This window comes from Candoia aspera, chromosome 1, assembly GCF_035149785.1.
Source record: "Candoia aspera isolate rCanAsp1 chromosome 1, rCanAsp1.hap2, whole genome shotgun sequence".
Lineage (NCBI taxonomy): Eukaryota > Metazoa > Chordata > Lepidosauria > Squamata > Boidae > Candoia > Candoia aspera.
In genome coordinates, this window is record NC_086153.1 from 313991362 (window position 1) to 314014805 (window position 23444).

Consider the following 23444-nt stretch of genomic DNA (forward strand, 5'->3'; position numbering starts at 1 on the left):
CCAGATTATCACTTCAGCGTATCATTCAGAAGAAGAACTTTTCTGGATTAAAAGAGTATGCTAGATCATAGTCACCATTCTCAAGTGGCTCTATGTTGTCATACCTATCATAGAGTGGAAAGGATTCTTGTAGGTCATCCATTCAACATTCTGCTCAATGAAGAAAGCACAAATTAATCCCAAATTAAGCTGTGTATACATGTGACCCTGTTAGCTAGGAAGGGTGGAATTGTAATTAAACTCAACTGGAAGAATGTGATTTATGATGATGAATTGTAGTTCATAGACATACAACCTAAATCAGGAACAGGCAATCTGTTACCCTCCTATTGTTTGGGATTTTAGTTCTCAGTAGCTTCAGCCAGCATGGCCAATTGGGGACTTACTCTCCAAAAACAGCTGGAAGGCACTATTAATCTTTACGGTGCCATTAGATGTTTTGTGGGGCTTGTTGCAACAAATGAAAAGGCCACCTCTCTGGAAGCAATAGACATCCTCTAACAGGCCTAATGTTGCTTACTAATCACTCGGTTGTAAAAGGAAGGACGGACAGACGGACAGACTACACCTTAGCCATAGAAAAAAATGGAGAAGCTATTTTCAAGGGTGGCAAGTCCAAAAGACAAAATAAGTAACCTGTACCGCTCCTGCTTGCCACAGCATTGTAAAATCCTGCCTGGCCCTCTTGGATCTTTATCCAGGAAATGATCTCCTAAACACATGTAAAATCAAGAAACGTTCTGGCTACAGAAAAAAATTATGCAAATAGGAGTACTTGCAAGCTAGAAGAGATGAACTAAAATGACATATTCCTGTCAAAAACAGCAATTAAGAAACTTCGAAGGTCATTCCACACTGCAACCCAGCAATAGACACACTGCTTGTGAGAGAAGAGATTATACACTGCAAACCCAAATCTTCCTTTGCTTGTTCATTCTTGGATTGACCGTAACTTTGTTTATAAAGTGTACAGTATACAGTATAAATCATGAACCATGCCAGACAACTGTAGTATGACTCATCCACTGTAGTATGAAGTTTAGGAATTAGGGGGGTTTTTTCCGCTACGTGACTGCAGACATCTCCATTCCATTTCATTTACATTAAGGGATCAACAAATTCTTACTCTACCCTAGCAGATGCCCAGACAAGCCTCAGAAGCCATGGATCATGTGTAGCTAGGGAGGTCAATCCCATAGGTATCTTCTGAGGGACAGAACAATCAGTAAGGACTAAATCATGTTTGTGAAATTAAACAGAACTATGTACCACGAGCACACATTTGAGGAAACTCACTTGTGAAAACTGCCAACTTCTGAGACACTTGACAGTTGAAAGAGGGGTTAGCCAATGGCTCCCCACCAAAGAATTCCAGGAAATTCTTCCATCCCAAATTGTGGAAGAATTAAGCGCATATTCAAAACAATAGATTTAATTTAAAAAGAAAAAATGCTGCTAATCTGTTTTGCTCCTGATAATATACATGCCTTTGTGACTGTTCATTATTTCTAAGATTTGCATACCATACTGGTAGAACAAGATACAATTAGGCTAGAGATGAAGGGGTGTAAGATGGAAAAATGAGAATGGGGTGATGAAAAAAGGGAACTTGTGGGTTTTGTTTTCTTTTTTCCCCATGGATTTTTTTTCAGTGTTTCCAATAACAAAAAGTCCATTTCAGACAACATATAAACAAAGCTAAAAAAATTAATAAGAGTTTATTAGAATATTATTTGTCATTGTTGCTACTGATGATTTTTTTAACCAGCCCCAAAACCATAAAACTTTGAAATGATACACGTTATTTAAAACATTTACTTGTTTATTTATTTAGAAAATATATATGCTGCCTAGGGCCTTAACAGCTCTGGGCATCTTTCAAGATACAATAAAAACATCCATTAAAAAATAATAATACATACATACATACAAAGTACAAAAACTAGAACAGTGACATTAAATGGCCTAGAAAAAGATGTACTGTATGTTTTGAGCCACTCAGGTGTAGAAAGGAAGGAGCCGGCTTTGACTCCAGTAGTAATTTATTCCACAATATGGGTCTGCCATGGACAACGTCCAACTGGTTGTTCATGCCAAACATATATATGCAATAGGCGTTCCATTCATGACCTGAGAGGGTGGGTGGACTGTACAGAATTAGGCAGTCCTATTTTGGCCCAAGCAGCATTTGCTTTATATACATCATAAGCCACTTCAGTTGAGTTTGAAAGGCCATCAGCACCCAGGGAAGGTGTTTCAGTAACAGATTGTGAGAGTGAGAGCTCAGGGTAGCCCTATTTATCATTTCTGCTGCCACATTCTGGGCCACTTGCAATTTCCAAATCAATTTCAAGGGTCACCCCATACAGAGTATATTACAATAATTTAGGCTTGAGGTTACCAGCACACAAATCACTAAATCTGTCTCTCTTCTCCAGAATGGAAACAGAAAGGGGTGGTGTAGCAGTTAACCAGTGGCTGTAGCTTCTCCTACACAGCATTTCAGTTGTCTGGTATGCTATTTGTGCATTTTCTTTTAGAAAAACTTCAAAAAGTAGTCACAGCTCTGTAACTCTCTATTGGACGTCTGGTCTGTTCCTATGAAAGCCAAAGTGATATAGTGGTTAAATGTTAGACCATGGCCTGAAAGGCCTGGTTTCAAGCCCAGCTTCAGTCATGGAAACTAACCAGGTGAGTGGGGTGAGGAACTCTTCCTCATTTCAACTCATCCAACAGGGTTGTGAGATAAAATTGGAGGAAGGGGTACCATTTGTATCATCTTGAAGTCATGGAGAATTCTGTTGATTATGGTGAAAACAAACTGAATAAATAAATAAATAAATAAATGGAAAGGATACAGGGCGTAAATTCAACATACAAACAAAAGGGTGGGCTGGGTGAAAGTTTTCTGGACTAATTTTTTTTCAGTAATCCATTGTCTTTAAAAATATCCATGTGCTTTAATGCTTTTAGACCTTTGAACAGGCATGAAACAAGCTTTTTTGGCTGCAGAAAGGAAAAAAACTGATAGCATACCTATTGTTCCTTGGTATGTGTTCTGGGGAGGTGGGGAGAAGCAGAAAAGGGAGTATCTTTATAACTTTAAAAACTACATTTTTGATTGATTCCATTCAAATAAATCATTATAGCTTGACATGAGCCTTGGGGCAAGTCTTGTTGGGTCAATATGCTTCTTACACACAAATCCCATTGCATGGTGACATTTAGCATGTACTCAAAAAGCTTTTTGCTTTTCATGCAAAAGTTATTAAATTTAAAGTGGATTTCTGGAAACTCTGGATACATTTGGGAAATATTCTTGTCTGCAAATCTGGAGAATCACTATCAGGCAATTAGATGACAGTGAATGAGATGTCTCAGTGGTCCAATTAATATACAGCGAGCACTTCAGAATAGGGAAGCTATGCCCCTCTAGAAGTTGCTGAATTATTATTCCCTTCATCCTTAATCAGTGGCCATATTAGCTGGGATGCTAGGAATTATAGTTCAGCAATACCTGCAAGGCCATAGATACCTCACTCCTGGAAGGGTCACAGCTGAGTGGTAGAAAAACTTCTGTATTTAAGGCTGGGAAAGAACCATGCCTTCTGAAGCCTTAAAGAGCTACAGCAGTCTCTAACGAGGTGCCCTCCAGATGTGTTAGATGCTATGGATGCCCTCCCTGCAAGACGTCAGAGGCGCTGATACTCCAATAGTGCCATTCTAAGTAGTACTCCATTCACACTGGAACAGCATGCCCCCTCAGATTAGGCTGGCCCCTGCCATGTTGCCCCTCAGGAAAATGGTGAAGGCAATCCTCTTCTGTAGAACATTTGGACAAGATATAATTCAGACAGGAACAGATTCTATTTTAATTGTTTTTGTGGATGTTTTTAGTTCAGTATATTGTAATAAATGAAAAATATCTTGCACTGAGATGTTATTTCCTGAGGGAACATTTAAAAAGTAGATAAATAAAAGCAACCTGCTAGATTAAGCAAAAGAGCACCTAGTCCAGCATAGTATTTCATGCAATGGCCAACCTGATAATCTGGGAAGTCCTCAAGTACCCTGCATACCACCTAGAACTAATCCTTGGGTGAACATGGGGAAAAAATTAGGACTACCATATCTGGGCTGCAGAAATCCGAGTGAGCACTAGACAGCAGCAGATATTTTTGCAGTTCAGATATGGTAGCCCTAATAAAAAATGTAATTGAATTGAGAGTAAGGTAGAGCTTCCCAAAAGTAAGCTAGGACGATTAAAAAAAAAAAAAGCAGCAGCAGCAGCTTACAACCGAGAGTGAATAAGAGACATGATCTGAAACTTTTAAAAGACAAATATGCAGAAGAGAGCTGTCCAAGCAGCTGGAAATTCCTTGTTTTTCTTTTGCTGCTCTTTTCATACAACCAGAGAAACTGGTTCTTTCTTCTTTTCATCCCTGGATCTTAGCCTTGGAGATTATTTACTGTAACATTTCACTTTGTCAGGAAACAGACACAGTGACTGGGTGTACTCACCATGCTCCACCCTAAGGATATTTGGCTTCATTATGAATTCTGTGAAACCATCCATTGTAAGCTTTGGTTTATGGCTTAGCATTCTGGCTAAAACGAAACTGGAACTAAAGAACCACAGTATGGCTCATCATGATTAGCTGAACAACAAGTAGTTGTAATAATGTTCACCCAAAGTCCAGTAAGTTAAACAAAGGGGCAAGTCATAGATGCACAGGTAGTCTATAGACTGGCAAGGAGTCTATAGCTCATGCTACTTTAGCTCATGCTACTCTTCCAGATGATTGAAAATAGCCTCTCTCCCCTCCCACTCCCCCACAATGTTATGTCATAAGTTTCATTTTGACACAGTTAAGGTGGTTAGACTAGAAGCAAGGAAGCCTGGTTCTAGTGCACCCTCAACCATGGAAGCTCAAGGTCATTGGGTGACCTTGGGCCAGTCACTCTCTCTCAGCCTGACCTGTTTCACAGGGTTGTTGATATAGGGAAAAACAGAAGGAGGGAGCACTATGTACACCACAAGATGCCTCAGAAGGAGAGGAGCGCTATAAAATAAATATAGATCCATCTAGATCTCCAGTGGCAAGATGATCTCTATCAAGAAAGGGAGGTGGAGGTGGCATTTCATCATCATCATCATCATCATCGTCGTCATCAATGCTGTTGTTAAAAAGGATTATTATAAAATAGTGGCAGTAACACTGATAATGTATCATAGCGACATAGTTGAAATATAAATATACTCTAGAAAATTGCCTACATATTGCCTGTTCAGCAAGTCCTCTTTCCAAAGGAGTCCATGATAATGTGTTGCTCTGGAGTCCATGATAATGTGGAATCCATACACTACAAAGATTAAAGGGGGCCCTTTCCCAATAAAAGTGTCCAATTTACTTCTACAATTAACCTATGGAATTTGCTGCATGAGGTGTGATAATGATCACAATTTTAGTTGACTTAAAAGAGAACTGGACAAATTCATGAGGTGTAAGTTTTCAATAGCTAGTAATATTGATGGCTATATTAATGCCTCCAGAATCACTGGGAGCACACCTTTAATATCAGTTCTAGGGATAAACCGTAGAAATGGACTATCACCCGCCTGTCCGTGTTTGTGAGCTTCCAAGTGAACTTAGCTAGGTACTATGTGGGACTCAATGCTGAGTCCAGAAGATAGTTTTCTATATTCTTATGTCCTTTTATTGAGTTAGGATTCTTAGTTTATTTTTCCACAGGGGCAATTATCCAAACATATTCCATCTCTTTACTCCAGTAGATCTGCCATGTACTTTCAATGTGTTGCTGCTTCTAATCTAATGGCCACCAAGAGAAAATTTATTAATCCCTTATGATTCTTTTTAAAACATTGGTCTTTTACAAGAAAGAAAAGAAATAAGTCATCACAATAAATAGCTTTTTCTTTATGTCTCCTATGAAAAACATGAGGTGAAAATGTCACAACAAAAGGACATTCAAGCCACATGTCATAATACATCTTTTCTTTTCTTTTTTCCCCCAAGCAACACAGAGCAGCATTTCATGTATATATCAGTGAAAAGGGTTCATTACTTTGCTGACAGAGTTAATATCAGCCTGACATTATTAAATTCCTCCCAACATCACAGTGTTGAAATTCAGCCATAGTAGAAAAGCCTGAGGAACAAGACAGGCTGCAACAGGAAACCAAATGCTGTCTAGGGAAAAACCCATCTCCACAAAGGGAAAGGGTGTAACTCATCCTTGAAGTGTTAAATCATAGATTAAAAAAAAAGTTTTAAGGAAATCATGTGACTTTTTTGAATGTTTTCTTAAATATGGTGTGTTTCAAGTTCTATCCATATTCCTTCCTGTTAACCTCCAGATCATTTCTCCCTCTTTCTCCCTGAATATTGAAGTATGGTGAAGAAATGTGTTTAACATGTTAGTTATACTTAAGTTGGGAGTAGGGAGCACTGATTTGGGGTGGCTCTCCTCCTTTCTCTGTGGTAGGTTCCAGTTGATGTTGGGAGGGAGGGGAGAGAGATCAAGCCCTAAGCCTCTATGGTGTGGGGTCCCTCATTGCTCAGGTCTTTCATCGCTCCTCTTTAATATCTACATGAGACACTGGGAAAGGCAGCACAGGGTGCAATATTATCAATATGCGATGGAACCCAGTTATACATCTCCACCCCAGGCTGTCCAGGTAATGCCATCCCAGTATTGGCCCAGTGCCTGAGGCTGTAAGGTCTGGATGGAGAAGAACCGGCTTTGATTCAACCAGAGCATGACAGAGTTGCTCTGGATTTTTGGCCCCCTGGGTCTGGTGAGGTATCATCTCTGACTCTTGCTGGGGTAGCACTCTCCTTGAACAGAGCTGGTGCGCAACTTGGGGGTCCTCCTGGACTCATGGCTCCTGCTCAAGGAGCAGGTGGAAGCCATGGCTAGGGGGTCCTTTGCACATATTCATTTTGTGCACCAATTGTAGTCTTTCCTAGACTGTGAAGCCTTACTCAGTTACTCAATAATTTGTTTTATTGTGGTTGTTCTTTATTGTTTTTCTTGTCTTGTGAGCTGCCCAGAATTGTGGTTTATAATATGAGTGCCTGTAAAAGTCTTTTAAATAAATAAATGTCACATTTCCCAACCTTACACATAAGCTGGATGTGATTATTTGTTCATATTCGCATATTTCTGAGTTTTGCAATTGGTTCATGAATTTAAAAAAAGTGTAGAAAATGCAATGTTATGAAAAAGGTTATACACACAAATAACTGTGGGGAATGTGTAGTTTGGCCCTTATAAAAATTCTAGTCCAGCTTCTGGGCAAGATGGTCAATCAATGACTTTAGCTGTACTTTATAGAAAATATTGGTTTGATACCTGGTTTTAGTCACTGATGGGTTCATTATCTGATTCAGTTATGTGCTGCTTTCTGTCTTCATTTTTTTTTCCTGAACTATAGTTATTCTGATTTGATAGTTGATTTGTAATGCTACTGGCAACTATGATCTCTCTGTAAAGAGAAAATAAGATCAAACTTGTTGGAAATAAGCAGAAAACCTTGTAAGATTAAATCAACATTGATGTAAGAAAAAGCTCTGGAGCTAAGACAATCACTGTTTTTTCTATTATTGCTACCAAGAAAATATTTGTCACTGCAGGAAAAAAAACCAGATGAGCAGTCAACTCCTGAACTCTACGAGGACTTCACTTCCACTACAGCCAACTGGAGAAGACAGTTGTTTATAGTAAGATCCTAAAAGTAGATAGACACAGTCATCCTAGAAGGAAATCATCCAGCCTCCTTCTCACTGCAACCCTCATGGCTCTCCAGTGGTCCCATGTTATTGTCACTTAAGGTGCTGGTATTCAAGCTTAGATTCTAACACATTAACTGGAGGAAGATCTCAAAAGGAAAACGTGTTATCCTTCTGTCCTGTAATGTCCTGTGCCACATCCCATGTTGTTCAGGAAGACCCTCTGAATCTCTGAAGTTCTTCTCATGAATTCCCTTAAATTAGGCAATCATAGGATCTAAGGCAATGTAGTTTTCAGAGAATCTTACTCCATCTCTGTTGAAGTATCTGTCTGAATCTCCAGATTTCAGAAGCTGAAGAGCTTGACCAGTCAGCCTCAACTGTACCACAGGAATTGGCTGAAGAGAACATATCTGAGGAGACACAGGTACAGGCTGACTCTGCTGATCCAGAGCTTAAACTAGGCAAGGTCCTGAACCTAGCAACACATCACAAATTAAGAAAAGAGCAAAGGAAGTCACACTGTCTCCTCAAAAAGTGAAAACTGCCAACTTCTGAGACACTTGACAGTTGAAAGAGGGGTTAGCCAATGGCTCCCCACCAAAGAATTCCAGGAAATTCTTCCATCCCAAATTGTGGAAGAATTAAGCGCATATTCAAAACAATAGATTTAATTTAAAAAGAAAAACAAAATGCTGCTAATCTGTTTTGCTCCTGATAATATACATGCCTTTGTGACTGTTCATTATTTCTAAGATTTGCATACCATACTGGTAGAACAAGATACAATTAGGCTAGAGATGAAGGGGTGTAAGATGGAAAAATGAGAATGGGGTGATGAAAAAAGGGAACTTGTGGGTTTTGTTCTTTCTTTTTTCCCCATGGATTTTTTTTCAGTGTTTCCAATAACAAAAAGTCCATTTCAGACAACATATAAACAAAGCTAAAAAAATTAATAAGAGTTTATTAGAATATTATTTGTCATTGTTGCTACTGATGATTTTCTTAACCAGCCCCCAAACCATAAAACTTTGAAACGATACATGTTATTTAAAACATTTACTTGTTTATTTATTTAGAAAATATATATGCTGCCTAGGGCCTTAACAGCTCTGGGCATCTTTCAAGATACAATAAAAACATCCATTAAAAAATAATAATACATACATACATACAAAGTACAAAAACTAGAACAGTGACATTAAATGGCCTAGAAAAAGATGTACTGTATGTTTTGAGCCACTCAGGTGTAGAAAGGAAGGAGCCGGCTTTGACTCCAGTAGTAATTTATTCCACAATATGGGTCCTGCCATGGACAACGTCCAACTGGTTGTTCATGCCAAACATATATATGCAATAGGCATGTATAATAGTTCATGACCTGAGAGGGTGGGTGGACCGTACAGAATTAGGCAGTCCTATTTTGGCCCAAGCAATGTATATTTTTGCTTTATATACATCATAAGCCACTTCAGTTGGGTTTGAAAGGCCATCAGCACCCAGGGAAGGTGTTTCAGCAACAGATTGTGAGAGTGAGAGCTCAGGATAGCCCTATTTATCATTTCTGCTGCCACATTCTGTCATGCCCCTATGTAGGGGTTTGATAGGACTTCTCTATTTTTACACAGCATGTATCCTGTGTGGTATTTTCAGTTACATTGACCCCCAGGAGGCAACATGTGCCTGGTTCCTTTTGAGTAGATAGCGTGACTACTTTTGGAAGTTTTTCTAAAAGAAACTGTACAAATAGCATACCAGAGAACTGAAATGCTGTGGCATTTCTTGGTAGAAATCACTTAGTTGTACCCTAGGTTATTGTGGACATTGCACTAATGCACTGATCGCAATGGGTTTCCAACAGGCCAAATCATTCTTTAAGCAATGTATCAAAGATACTGACCTCCTAAATGATTTCAGCCAGATTTCATCTTACTTTATTCCAATGAGACCAGAAGATGTGCCACGGTGGTTAAAAAAGTCAAGATGGCAGCCATAACCATGTGATCAAAGCCCTGCACCTTTTATACATGGATTGCGATGCATGTAAAAAGGGATGGGGCTTTGATCACATGGTTGTGGCCATCATCTTGACTTTTCTGACTCCCTCCGTGTGGTCATGCCTGAAGATGTTGCACCTGACCTTTCTTTAATACTGCATCCAAAAATACCATACATTTGTCTGCTGTAATGTACATTGGCTATGGTAGAACATAAATGATTGCTTCAAGTGGGATAAGTCTAAATGTTGTTTATATTAACATAATTTTATGTGTGTGCTTTGGTATATTATCTAAATTATGTTTTCATCTTAATAGCTTTTCTGTTATTTAACTTTTAAGTTACTCTGGTTGTAATGTTATAACTTAAACAACTATTATAGCAATTATAATAGCAACCATTTTGTAAGGCTAAAAAAGCAAGATGCCAATAATGAAAGCAGATGTCCTAGCCAGAGTTTTGTGTGCATCCAAATACCACCATCTAGTGGAAAGATTTTAATTTTGGCTGTGTAATCCACATAGAAGGAGTAATCACCTTGAACCCAGGCACTAAGAAGGGATTTGTCAAAGTAGCTAGAAAAAGTGGTTCATTGCCTTTCGAGAAAATAAGGCTGCCAGATTTAAATATCTGTTCTCTTCTTACCCTGCCACATGTTTCTTTGTCTGGAGCTAGATATTAGAGAAAAGCCAGGGTGGTATTGAAATTAAAGTGTTGAGTTTGGTCTGCAAAGTCCTAGATTCAAGTCCATCCTCAGCCATGAAAACTATTCTGGGCAACCTTTGAGGCAGTTACCATCTCTTACACAACTTTGCTGAGTTTTTCCAGGGAAAAATGGTGAAGGAAGTACAATGTATGCTACCTGGACTCCTAGAGAAAAGGCAGAACATAAATCTAAAAAAGTAACAAGCAAACAAAATGTGGGACTTCCGACCAAGGGAACAACCTTACATTTCTTCCTTCTTTTACTCTCCCCCATCTCCAGTACAGTGATATCAACTGTGGGATGTGACTGTGAAGAACACACCAACCCAATGACTGGGGGAATTTAGCTGACAGAGCTCTGGAATCCCCCTTGGTCAAAAACTAGAATGAGCAAGAACAACATTCCACAAGATACTGGTTACCTTGTTGTCCCAAGAACTCTGGGTTCTTTAAAACCTGGCATGCTTTGTCAATTAACAGGCAAGGCAGAAATCTCTTTTATAGCTTTATTCTGTAGAAGAAAGGGCACTCATGACTTTAGTTCTATAGGTGCCCGAGCTTGCAAACCAACACAACTTTTATACATGCTTGGAACAAGGAGGTACATGAGTATTGGCAAACAATAATTATTCACACCCTTGGGTGGGCAAAACACTCCCAAAAGGTGGGCACTTTCACTGTAGCTGGGGAGAAATATGAGCTAGCTGTTATCTGTCTGTTCCCATTCAGTACACAACTGACCACTTCCTCCTTCCGTCTGTGTCCAGTTTGGGGGAGACTTACTGTCCTTCTCTGCTTGCACCTGGCTGATAAGCTCCAATCTTATCTATTAGCCTTTGAAATGTTCAAAGCAAATGGGTTCTTCAAATTAACCCTAAAATCACCATTCCATCAATCTCTCACTAGAGTAAAATTCAGTTCACTAGAGATTTGGGGGCAGGGGACACTGTTTGCTTTGCTTCTGCTCTTTCACATTTGGGCCATCAGATAAGATTGCATGGCAACCCAAAGGTTGCCAACCCCTTTTGATTTAGATCAATCTGCAGATCCCTAGACCAGCTAGCTCCAGCATCCAGCCCTCACATCATCAGCTTCTTTTTACTCTCACGCTACTGCCTACTTTACTGGGGTCTGGTACACACAGCAGTGCAGAGTGCAAGGTTATGTGGAGAAAGCTGCATGTTTTTGCATTTGTTGCCAGGTGGAATTCAGAATGGTCAACTGCACAACACCAGGATACCTTCTGCTGCAGAAACCTGCCCACCTTCAGACAGGTCCTTATTAGTCATGGCCCCCTAACTGTGACCAGATGCCTACTTTATATTATACATACTTTTTTGTTGCAAGCAGATTTTCATGTTCATTTATCTTCACCAGAGGTGCATAATCTTTAGTCTCCCCACCTTATTTTCATGTAACTCAATCAGAAATCTCATGTTACGTTAAAATACTTTTTTGTGATTTATTTGGATGGTGTTGTTCCCCTCCCCGCCCCCCAAAAATCTACTGTTTCTTTGTTTCCTCTGGGTTGCACTAAACCAGGGATGGGCAACATGCAGATCCAGAGGCATATGCAGCTCCAATACTCACTTTTTTCTGGAACCTACTGTCAGTACATTAATGAATTCTGGCAGAATTATCCAAAGCTAGGAGGATGGGTATCTATCATTTTGAGGTCAGTAACCTAGAAACATAGTGCAAGCCTTAAAGTAGGTTTAACATAATCTATAGGAGGAGGGAGAAGTATTTGGTATGTTCGCCGCCTTGAGTTATTTATAAAAATAATAAAGGCGGGATAGAAAATAAATAAAATAAAATAAAATAAAAATCCTGGTCTCCCATCCACTTTGTATCGTTGCTCTGCCCACTGTGGTCCTTATCCAAAGGATTGTCCACTTCTGTATGTACATTTCTTCAGACATTTAGCTAGCAAAATGGCTCGTTCAAAGGACTTGCATGTACATAGAAGCAATTATTAAAGAGTGGGATTTGCCACAAAATATCACAGCAAGGAAGACTTCACCAAGACCCTCAATTCCTTTGATTTGCCACAAAATATCACAGCAGGGAGGACTTCACCAAGACCCTCAATTCCTTTCTGTCCAAGAATCATTATAGAGCCACTGAATATACTCCATCATCACTGGGCTGTGCTTATAAAAATCATTGATTCTTCAAAATCTGGGGTTCCGTTCCTGTGAGCTTGCCAGCTCTTCCATTTTGTGTATGGATGGTCCCACATTGGCTACAGAGGAACCAACATTCCATCTGAGTTGTTGCTAAGAATATATTATGTGTCCTGGTTGCCCTGAGAAATTTCCATGATTTTTAAACAGCAACCAACTGTTTGCCTCTTTCTCATATGCTGCATCATTTCTGGGAATCAAAACTGAAACCATTGGCTATGGAATGGTCCGACATTCCTGTATCCTAATCTGGGGAAAAGGTTGTAGAGCTTTTACATGAGGCCACTCTTTCTGTGGTGGCTGAGAAGCATCTGTTGTAGACCAGCAGAAAAACTGGATGAAAGAAAGTTCAAGCACAAAAACAACCCTCCCTTTCTGCAAGATCATTGCTCTGTTTTAAACCATGAGAGACACAGTATTGATTTAGAGCAAGGGAGCAAGAACTAAACTAAATGACATTATTTCTGATGCCAGCAATTGCAACATGTAGGATTTTTGGAGGGGAGTTATTAACAAACTCAGTCAAGCATTTCCACACTTTTAATTTCAGATATGCCTGCAATGCAATAAATGTAAGCAACAATTAGCAACATGTTTTACAGATGGCAGCCCCTAGCTAATCTTGACTGATCTTGAAAAATGCTAAACAGGATCAGGCCTGGTTAGTATCAGGATGGGAGACTATCATAAAATCCCATGAGTGTTGGCTAGAGTGGGAACCTGAAAAAATCTGGAAGAAGGCAAGCCATTTCCATATCACTACCAAAAGAACAACAGGGACATCTCCATGTAATCACTAGGGGTTGAGCTTGACTTGAAGAAGACTTCATTTTTGCATGGGTCAGATGTGCTAAAATTTTGAGAACAAGTTATTTTGAGCTCAGTGATGAGAGTACAATCAGGGAAAGCAAATTTGTATTTAGGATACAAATCCTAAATAGGTCTTTGCAGAATTCAGAAAACAGCTCAGGGCCTGCCCAGTGTTGGCTCAGTTGGGAACTGTTAATTTATTGCTAACTTCACTGCAGCGCATATGAAATTGCATCAAAAACCTGGTCTTTGCTCATGAAGCACTTCAGCTCTACAAAGTTAGTGGAAAGGTTAGTTCCCATTGGTGGCCTCTTAGCTCTGTTCTCCTCTCCCATTAACCCTGTATGTTGCATATCCAGTAGACATGAAATCTATCCAAATGGGAAGGGGCTGGCTCCCAAATGCTTCTGAGGAATTGGTAAGTGGGTAGAAAAGATGGTAATATAGAAGTGCTGTCCAACAGCTCCCAAATTTTATCACTAAGTAATTTCTGTCTGAACCATGTTTATTTTTCTGATTTTATAAATTAAAAAATATATATAACCAGTACTTTCACATTTTTATTTCAAATCTCTGTGTGAATACACAAAAAGAAGCTATTTTATATGAAATCATAATCTATACCAGCTTCTCCAATCTGGTACCTTCCAGAGATGTTGGACTTCAACTCCCATTTCCCTAATCCAACAGATTTTGGAGTGTAAATGAGGAAACCTTGCACATAAAAGTCACTGAAAGATCACAGGGAAGGCAGAAGAGAAACAGCAATGCAAGTTTTTGGAGTGAAAGGCAAGGCTGTGTAAAAGCCTACAGGGTCACAGAAAGATTTTCAGACTGGAACATGTAGGGGGAGGGAGCTCATATTGTCATGACTTTAGGCTAGAAAGCACAGACAACAGAAGACTGATCAAGTCACTCTTTGAAATCAACAGAAAAACAAATGAATTGATCACGAACAAATACAGCATTTAAAAATGGACTCTACAACAAATGGCAATACTAAAAGAGCAATGAATGAAAAAAGCAAGTTCTTTTCTCTTTGCACTCCCTTGTCTCTGTAGAATATGTACACAGTCCCACAAATCCCAGCTTCCCAAGATGTATCACACATGCAATGTAATGTTCAGCAGGTTCAAATGTGGCCTATGATCATTAAACCCCCAAACCCAGGTTCTACAGTAGAAGATATGCTTTCCATGAAAAAAGCACTGTTGTGTCTATTTGTAGCTGCTGCTGTGTGGTAAACCACTGAATTGCAGATGGCAACTCTTGACTGACTCCATTCATACAAAGTGAACACTGATCCTCCTGAAAAGGAAGAAATATAAAACACTGCTTAAATAACAAGATCTTCCAGATCTTCTCCAGATCCAGATCTTCAAGTATCCCTGATTCCTCTTTAGTGGCCTCTTTTTCTTGCTGCTTGGCCCTGTCTCCAAAGTCTGCCCCCAAACTTCAGACTTTGAATTCTGACACTGGTTTCAATTATTAACTATCTAGTGATTCTTGCTTCACCTTAAATATCATAGCCCAGCTCTAACACAGTATCCGACAAAACAAATCCAGGTAACTGGGGATTCCTCTCTTCCTAAATGCGACATGCTAACTGAACAACACTTCACATATGTTTTTCCTAACTTTACTGACAATGCAGAGCAAACATTGGGTAGAGATCAGCAGGACTTTCTTCATGCTCAATTGATATGAACAGTATTGCTTTTACGTAGGTTCCATTCTGTGGCGAAATAGCATGCAAGCATACTGCACTTAGGTATGCTTTGCTTAAGGCAGAGGTCAGTAACTTTTACAGATGCCAGGTACCACTGTATGATTTAATGCAATGTTGCAAGCATCAAAAAGTAATTAAAAAAATTAAATCCCCTGACTGGAGAGGGCAGTGATAAAAATTGATAAATAAATAAAATAAATAAATGTAAAAAAGCCCCAAATCTCAAGTGGTTTGCTAATCTCACGGGATCTCAGCCTCAACCATTTTATATAGCTGCCCGTCTCGAAGCAATTAGGATCATCATCTTGTAAATCAGTGGGTGCTATCTAGCATAACAGTATCTTGGAAGGATATGTACTGTAGGTCTTTTCAAAGGCTTGTTTAAGGCAACATTGACTAGAGTGCTTGTCAGTATCAGAACAGATGTTCCTCATTTAGGGGCCTCCCCAAAGATGTACAACCAGTACGTCTTTCCACATTTTAATCCACTGATCTTTCCTGAAACGGGAAGCTGGAATTATCCTCAAGGCAAGTCATGCCAGAAGAGTCCTGGACTCAGATATCTCTCTGGCTACTAATAATCAGTAATTATTAGATGTCACATTTCCAGGTTAATAAGTAAATTCTCATTACTGCGTAAAAAGCAGGGCAAAAATCACAGAATTCTTCAGTTAGAAAAGAATCTCAGAAACCATAAAATTTGACCCTGATTCAGTAAAGGAGCTTAGTGTCGAACACTATTAGAGCATTCCAGACTTGTGACTGTCTGGCTTCTCCCTCCAGTAAAAGAAAACCTGACAGTATTACCTTACATGGCAGCCCTTGTAATACTAAGGAAGTTTCTTATTATTTAGCATAATTTTGATTCCTGATCATTTTTACCAGTAGTTCTAGCTTTGTTCTCTGGAACAGCAGAGAATAACTATTCCTCTGGACATTGCAAGGAATGTTAGGAAATATAGGACCACCTGATATAGGGCCTCCTGTCCTTCAGAGACTTTTATTCACCAAGGCCAATGTTCTCACTATAGCGATAAAATAAATAAATAAGCAAATAAATAAGCAAATAAATAAATACTCCAGTATCGCCAAGGAAGTCTTTGGCGTATGTAATTGTAGTTAATAGAAAACACCAACCTTCTTGAGAGTAAGCCTCACCAGCAGGGAGTAAGTACTTTCAGATTCAATGAAAGGCTGTGAGTCACGCGGGAGGAGGGACAAACCAGTAAGACAATGATTTCAGCTGATGACCTAGAGCAGTGTTTCTCAACCTTGGCAACTTGAAGAATTCTGGGAGTTGAAGTCCACACATCTTCAAGTTGCCAAAGTTGAGAAACACTGACCTAGAGAAAACAAAAGTGGGGGGGGGGGAAGCCCCCTGCTGCTGGACTTCTCTATTCAGACCTGTAAAATTTCCCTAACCCTTCAGAGAGGCTTGGCCTTAAAACAGCTCACTTCCCAGACAGAGAATCCAACCATTCCATCAAACAGGAATCCCAGGTGGAAAGCAAATGAACTAGCTACTGTAAAGGAAAACACCTACAGCTGCAGAGTCTCCATTTCCTGGCTCACCTGTTGGGGAGAGAAACTGTAAAAGGAGATGAATTGCTACTACCAGACTGCTTATCCCTTAACAGACTGCAGTTACAATTTGATTTAATAGTTTGACAGACTGAAGCTACAGGGGAGACTGTACAGTATTTGTTTTAAAACCCTGTCCCTGAGAGTTTAAAGGAGCAGATGTAAAGAAATGAATTCAGTTGTCCTATTCCTTTGTGTGTCCAGCAATTGCCTTCTGATGCTTGCAACTGCTTGTCTGCTCCCCACCTCTCTACATAAAGGGCTACAGTACCATGTGGAAAGGAAAAGCGCCCTCTTCAGCACCTTCTGGTTTCCACTAGATGGTGCTCGTGTGTTTTCTCCAGATGGTCCTCCAATATACAGTACATGTATAGATCGAATCTCTGCAAAGGGCTCGTGGCTGCAGCCTCAATTCTCTGTATATTTGCTCCTAGAAGAAACTCAAGAAGCTTGTAAACAGGATACCTATAGGTCTGTCTGCTTCCAGTTGCTCTGTGTGTGTGCATGCAGGTGTTAAAAGTTAATCTGCCGTTAATCTAAGTGTACATAAGAATCTGAAATGTATAGATCTAAGGCCAAGCTCTCAGCTGCAACCTTGCTCTCTCCATCCCTAAACTGCAACACACTGGTTGCACAAACAGCTAGTTCCATATTATGGGGTCTGGAAATGGGACCCCAAATAGCCATGTTCTTGCAGGTGATTGACATGATTTGGCCTCTGCTAGAGGGCAACACACACTTCCATGTGCTATGTACACCACCTTGGACTGCATGTTCCATCACACAGGAAGGTTGGGACTGATGTGCCCAGGCCAAGAGTTGAAGTATGGGCCAAGAGAATTGGGAAATCAACACTTTAAGTTTTGAACTGCAGAGATTGGGCTAATGTTGTCATGACTTTAGAACTACTAGCCTATATGCTTGCTATACACTGTACATTTAATCAATACAAATCACCTTGCAAAATAGTAATATCATTATTATAGAGGTATTAAATGGTTTTGATGGTTTCCCCTCTGAATGGAAATGACTCTTCAAGGGTTAAGTGGGTAAGTCCTCAAACTGGAAAATTACCAATTTTGGGTGGCAGGCTTTCTTTTCTTTTTTTTTAAATAATTGTATTAAGTTTCAAGACAAAGAAAAGCTATGAAAAAACAAAAAACTACAAAAAAAGAAAAACTAAAAAGATGTGAAAAAACAGGAGAATTTTTTTTTCAAAGTTACAAAAAGATGTGATTTCCAACTTTTAACAGCAAGGATATACAAAAATTTTCCATAATCAATCTCTTACTCTATATTAAACCAAAACTACATTATTTCTATAAATCATTCCACTTTGGCACATTATAAAAATAATTAAGTACAGTTACTCCCTCCCCTTATTTTGATATAAAAAAAAAAAATACATATGAACCTCCTAAACAACTTTCCCCCCCAAAAGATAGCACTTATTTCATTATTCCCTTCCTACTACTATTCTATACATTGCTGTCTACTATACTAAAAATCAAATTAAAAAGCACATAAATTGTCTGCCATTATACTTAATAGTACAATTTTAATAATCCTGATCTTAATAAACCCAAAACCAAAGCATTTTACCCTAATAATCTTAATCCAAATACTTAAAGACAAATAACATCAGCCAAACCCTAAAAGCAATCCAGATAAACATTCTTAAACCCTTATCCCACTTCAAAATAAACCAGAGCATTCACATATCCCCACTATGTGCACAAAGCCTTCTTCTTAGGAAAATCAAACAGCCCAACTGCCCCCTTCAAAAATGCCAACTTCTCTTCAGAAAACCTCCCATACATAGTGACCCCTTCTTTTTCATGGCATTCCACCAGAAAGTCAATTTCTCTTATTGCTTGCAGATCTCTCTCACCCTTAAATTTCTACAACTCCATTATCCAATCTTCATCCAACATCTCAACAGAAATCCCGATCTCACTCTTAGAAGAAATATTTCTATCACTGTTAAATTCCTCAATTTCATCCACTACATCCCCAACCAGATGACACATTTCAGACCTCATATTTTCCACAATGTCCTGAATCCCTTGCATAAAAGCCTGATAGGAGTCAGAAAGAATCTGTTTAAAATCTTGGTGGAAGTCAGAAAAAATCTGTTTAAGATCTTCCACGTCTCACACAGTAGATTATGGCGCCCTCTAGGAGCTTAACCAGCAAAAGCAGAAGATATGGAAAACTTCCAAACTGTGTTTACACAAAGTGAAAGTGAGATAAGCAGACAGTTCCCAAGGGAAAGTAGAACCAGAAAGCTGAAAGTTCAAATCAGCTGATTCAACATGTAGGAAAATGCTTCAAATTTAGTACAAAAATAATAACAAGATGACAATTTTTTATTCTCAATCTTCCTTAATATTTGGAAGGAGAATGAAATCCAAAACTTAAAAAAGAATTTTTAAAAAGTAATCCTAAAAATAACGATAAGCACCAAGAGAACCAGCTTCTCCTCACTGTAGAAAGCCTCTGTTAGGGTATGCATACTTTTTTAAAAAGTACAAATTTAGTGATTTAGAAATGGGGTGGCTGGTCTTAGTGTCCCTTTAAGGCTACAGCGCAGCTTGGAAATGGTGATGTCCCTGCCTCCCTGCTAGCTCACACCAGTCAAACGCGAAATGCTGTTTGCAATCTTCTGGCTGCAAGCAGCCATCCGGAGAGCAGATGGGGTGATTCCAGGTGTTTTATCTGGAGAACACTCCTGGGCTTCAAGAAAACCTGCCTGAGCCCACCAAAAATTGCCACATTGTCAGCTCCACACGCTAAGCCCGTGGGCACAGCTGTTCAGTCTGCCATGTCCCTCCCGGAAGTTGGGTGGCAGGATTTTCTGTTTGATTTGCATTTTAAAAAGGTAGAAAATAAGGCTTAGTGTGGAAGTTTGTGCTAAAAAGATACCCAAGTCTTTCAAAAAGGCTGAAATGTTTCAGATTAGTGCCCATTGCACTAATGGGCATACCCTTTACAGCCCTTGGAGGTAAAAATTATATAGAGCTATAATTCCCCAGGGCATAAAATGTTCAGATTTGAGTCTATTTCAACAGCCCAAAAGGGAGGAAACTGGAGCTTTTGATTTGCGAGGTGCCAACATGGTCACTGTGGTGCCCTTAGGGTAGGATTTTGAGATTGAAGTCTAGGGCTCCATCCAGACGAATGGGCAAGATGGTTGTAAAACCCAGTTAGAGTGGTTTACCATGTTTTAAAGTAACTGAACTAATGCACATTATCATCTAAAGTAGGAATTTATCTAACATTTGGGAGGCGAGAGCTGCAGAGTAGAGCAATGATGCTATATACTTATATGCTATAAAGTGCCACTTAAAGTTCACACTACACACTTTTGTGAATTTCCTGTCTCAAAATGATGGAAGTTTTCAGCAATGTTGGTCAAAGGGAAATCCAAGGGCTGCGAAAAACAAGGGAGCAGGGGCCACTCTGGCCCTGGAGTCACTGACTGCTCACACATGATCCAGAAAGAAAGGGCTTAAAAGCAAATATTATAGCACAAGCTTGATGAATTCATAAATAGAAAACTATTCTAACAATTAACAACCCTTCTTTTTCACAGTCTATAAGCTCTTAACAATCCAGGGTTACTGTAATTTGGAAGCTGGATATGTTGCAAAGCCTTATTTGTTTCCAAACTTCTTCCTCCGAAAGCTACACAAAGGGGGGAATTAAAATAGCGGCAGGCTTTTCCATATGCTTATCAGGAAACTCAGCAAGTGGGGGCAACAATCCAACCAGCTCTTTACTACTCTAGTCAATTTCAGGAAAAAACTCACATATATATTACTGCATGGCAGAGGTCATGTGAACTGGTGTTTACAACTGCTTTTCCATGAAATCAAAGACATTTACTACTTAATGTGCAGTCCATCAAAGCCACCGTGTGAACAGCACAAGCCCTTTCAATATGCAAAATGACTCCGTCTCCAGACTCTTCTACAGCTTGGCATTTGATTATGGGAAATAAAATTCTGAATAATGAATGGCCTTGATAAATGTTGGATACTTATTAAGACACTGGAATTGTCACATCCCACCTCCTGGGTGTGGGGAGCTAAGAGTAACAATTTGTACTTACAGTATAATTACACACAAAAGGGAATGACAATCCAGAATGGCAGAGGAAAGTCACAAAGAAGTGCCAATATGGCAGGCTGAGGAGTGACTTCTTTTTGCAGTGTCAGCCCAACTCTTATGCAGAAGGAGGCAATTACCTCAGGCAGCAGATACTGTAGTGAGGACTTCCAGGGAAGCAATGGTGGACTGAAGATGGCTCCACAGGCAGAATGAGAAGCTGGTGAATGGATCGGCTCCTCAGAATTCCTCTCCAGAGCAAGGAGAGGACCGGGATTGCCCACAAGCACTACATACAGTGGCTCCCCACAAGGAAACCATAAGACAATGGTCTCAGGTGGATTTTATAGCTTTGGGAACTGAGGAAAAGTAATCTGCCCAAGCTGTATTCAGAGCCTTCAAAAGGACACTGGGTTCATATACTGTTGGCAGATGCTGGGAAAGCCTTTAGCCCAGGAGAGGTCAACAAAGTCACACACCAAGCATTTCTATAAAAATAATTTATTTACAGAAAGCAAAAACAAAAGCAAAACATTTAAAGTACTTAGCTCCCTTTTTGGAGCAAGCCTTGCTGAGCTACATTTCCAGCAGAGAGAAAAAGAGGAAATGAAGAACAAGTCCGGGCAGGATTTCTCCCCTCCCCCCAGGCTATTTGCATGAAGCACCTGAGAGGAGACAATCACTTGCAACCTTTTCACCAGGCCAAAATGACTAGGCACATATAGCAGTCTTAATCTGTTAGTAGGAAAACCTCAACACTCCCCTTTTTACACTACAGATTAAGATGCAAACCAATCTTCTCTGACTTTATATGTCTTTCCATTCACATTACCATTATCTCCCCTTTGGTTTAACAGAAAGTTACCATTTTTCTTCCTGTGTTTTTCCAAACCTAGGTAATTGGTCACAACTCCAAGGCTTTTTTAATATGAAATGGCTTTTCATGCAGGCTTCAAAATCAAGCCTTTGTTTTTCTGTTGATGTGAATAGCAGCAAATCATCAACATAAATGCACAGATACATACAGCCTTGTTTGTCCTTCTTCATATATACACAGGGATCTGCTTTTCCTTTTTCAAAACCAACATTCTGCAGTTTTTCATCTACTTTTTGGTTCCAGGATCTAGCAGCTTGTTTTAACCCATAGATTGACTTCTGCAGTTCACAGACTAGATTCTCCCCTTTTTCATAGCCAGGGGGTTGCTGCATGTATAATCTGTGGTCTAAATCACCATAGAGAAATGCAGTTTGAATGTCATAGTGGTTAACTGACATTCCCTTGAGTGCAGCAACTTTTAACAGTAATCTAATTGATTCACCTTTAGTAACTGGTGCAAAAGTCTTGTCATAGTCTAAATCTTTCCTTTGAGTGAACCCTTTTGCAACCAACCTTGCTTTATATTTTTGGATTTTGCCATCAGCATCCCTTTTCAGTTTGAAAACCCACCTACAACCCAGACAGCGTTCATTGGGAGGTAGATTTACCAGTTTCCATGTTTTATTTTCTTTCAAGGATGCTAATTCCTGTTGCATGGCAGAATGCCAATTTTGTGCAATCTCAGGTGGTAAAGCATTCACTTGTTCTAAAGACTCAGGTTCTGTGAATATGTGAAAAGCCTTTACTGTTTCAGCCTGAAAACGTGATGGAGGAACGCCTTTATTACTCCTCTGAGATCTGCGAGGTAATACAGGGCTTAAATTTTGACTCCTATCACTTTCCTGAGAAGCATCTGTCTCATCAGACAGATCTTCAGTTTGCTTTTCTGGTTTAATGTCCTCATCAGGCAAAAGATCACCATCAGCAAGTCCTTGCTGTTCTCTTGTGGTGGTCAGTTCAACTGGAGAGCTAGAATTTAATCTCCCCCAGTTTTGTTCAGCAAAAGAAGCGCTTTTGCTAATTATTAATTTATCTCCCATTATGAACCTGTAGCTCCTCTGGCTTTGTTCATAGCCAACAAAGATGGCTTTCTTTGTTGTGGGGCCTCCTTTCCTTCTCTGCTGTTTTGGAATGTGAACCCATGCAGTGCTACCAAACACTCTAAGATGGCTTACCTTTGGTTTCACACCATAAAACAAATGGAATGGAGTGTCCTGAATCATAGAGTTATACAACCTGTTCTGAACATAAGTGGCAGTCGATATTGCCTCTCCCCAGAACTTAAAACATAAGCGTGAATCTTTTAACATGCATTCCATCGCATTTTGCAAGGTTCTGCCCTTTCTTTCAGCAACACCATTTTGCAGAGGGGTGTACGGGTTAGAAAGAATTTGTTCTATCCCTTTTTCCACTAGGAACCTTCTGAATTTGTGAGAAAGGTATTCTCCTCCTCTATCACATTGGAGTGCAGATACAGGCCTAGGGAATTTTCCATTTGCCCATGTCACAAAACTTTTAAATTTCTCAAATGCCTCATCTTTATGTTTTAAGATGTAGATAAATGTGTATCTTGAGAAATCATCAATGATGGTCATTGCATACCTTGCTTGTCCAAGACTTGGAGCAAAAGGACCAATAATGTCAGAGTGTACAATTTCCAAAGGTCTAGTTGTAACTCTGTCACTGTGCTTACT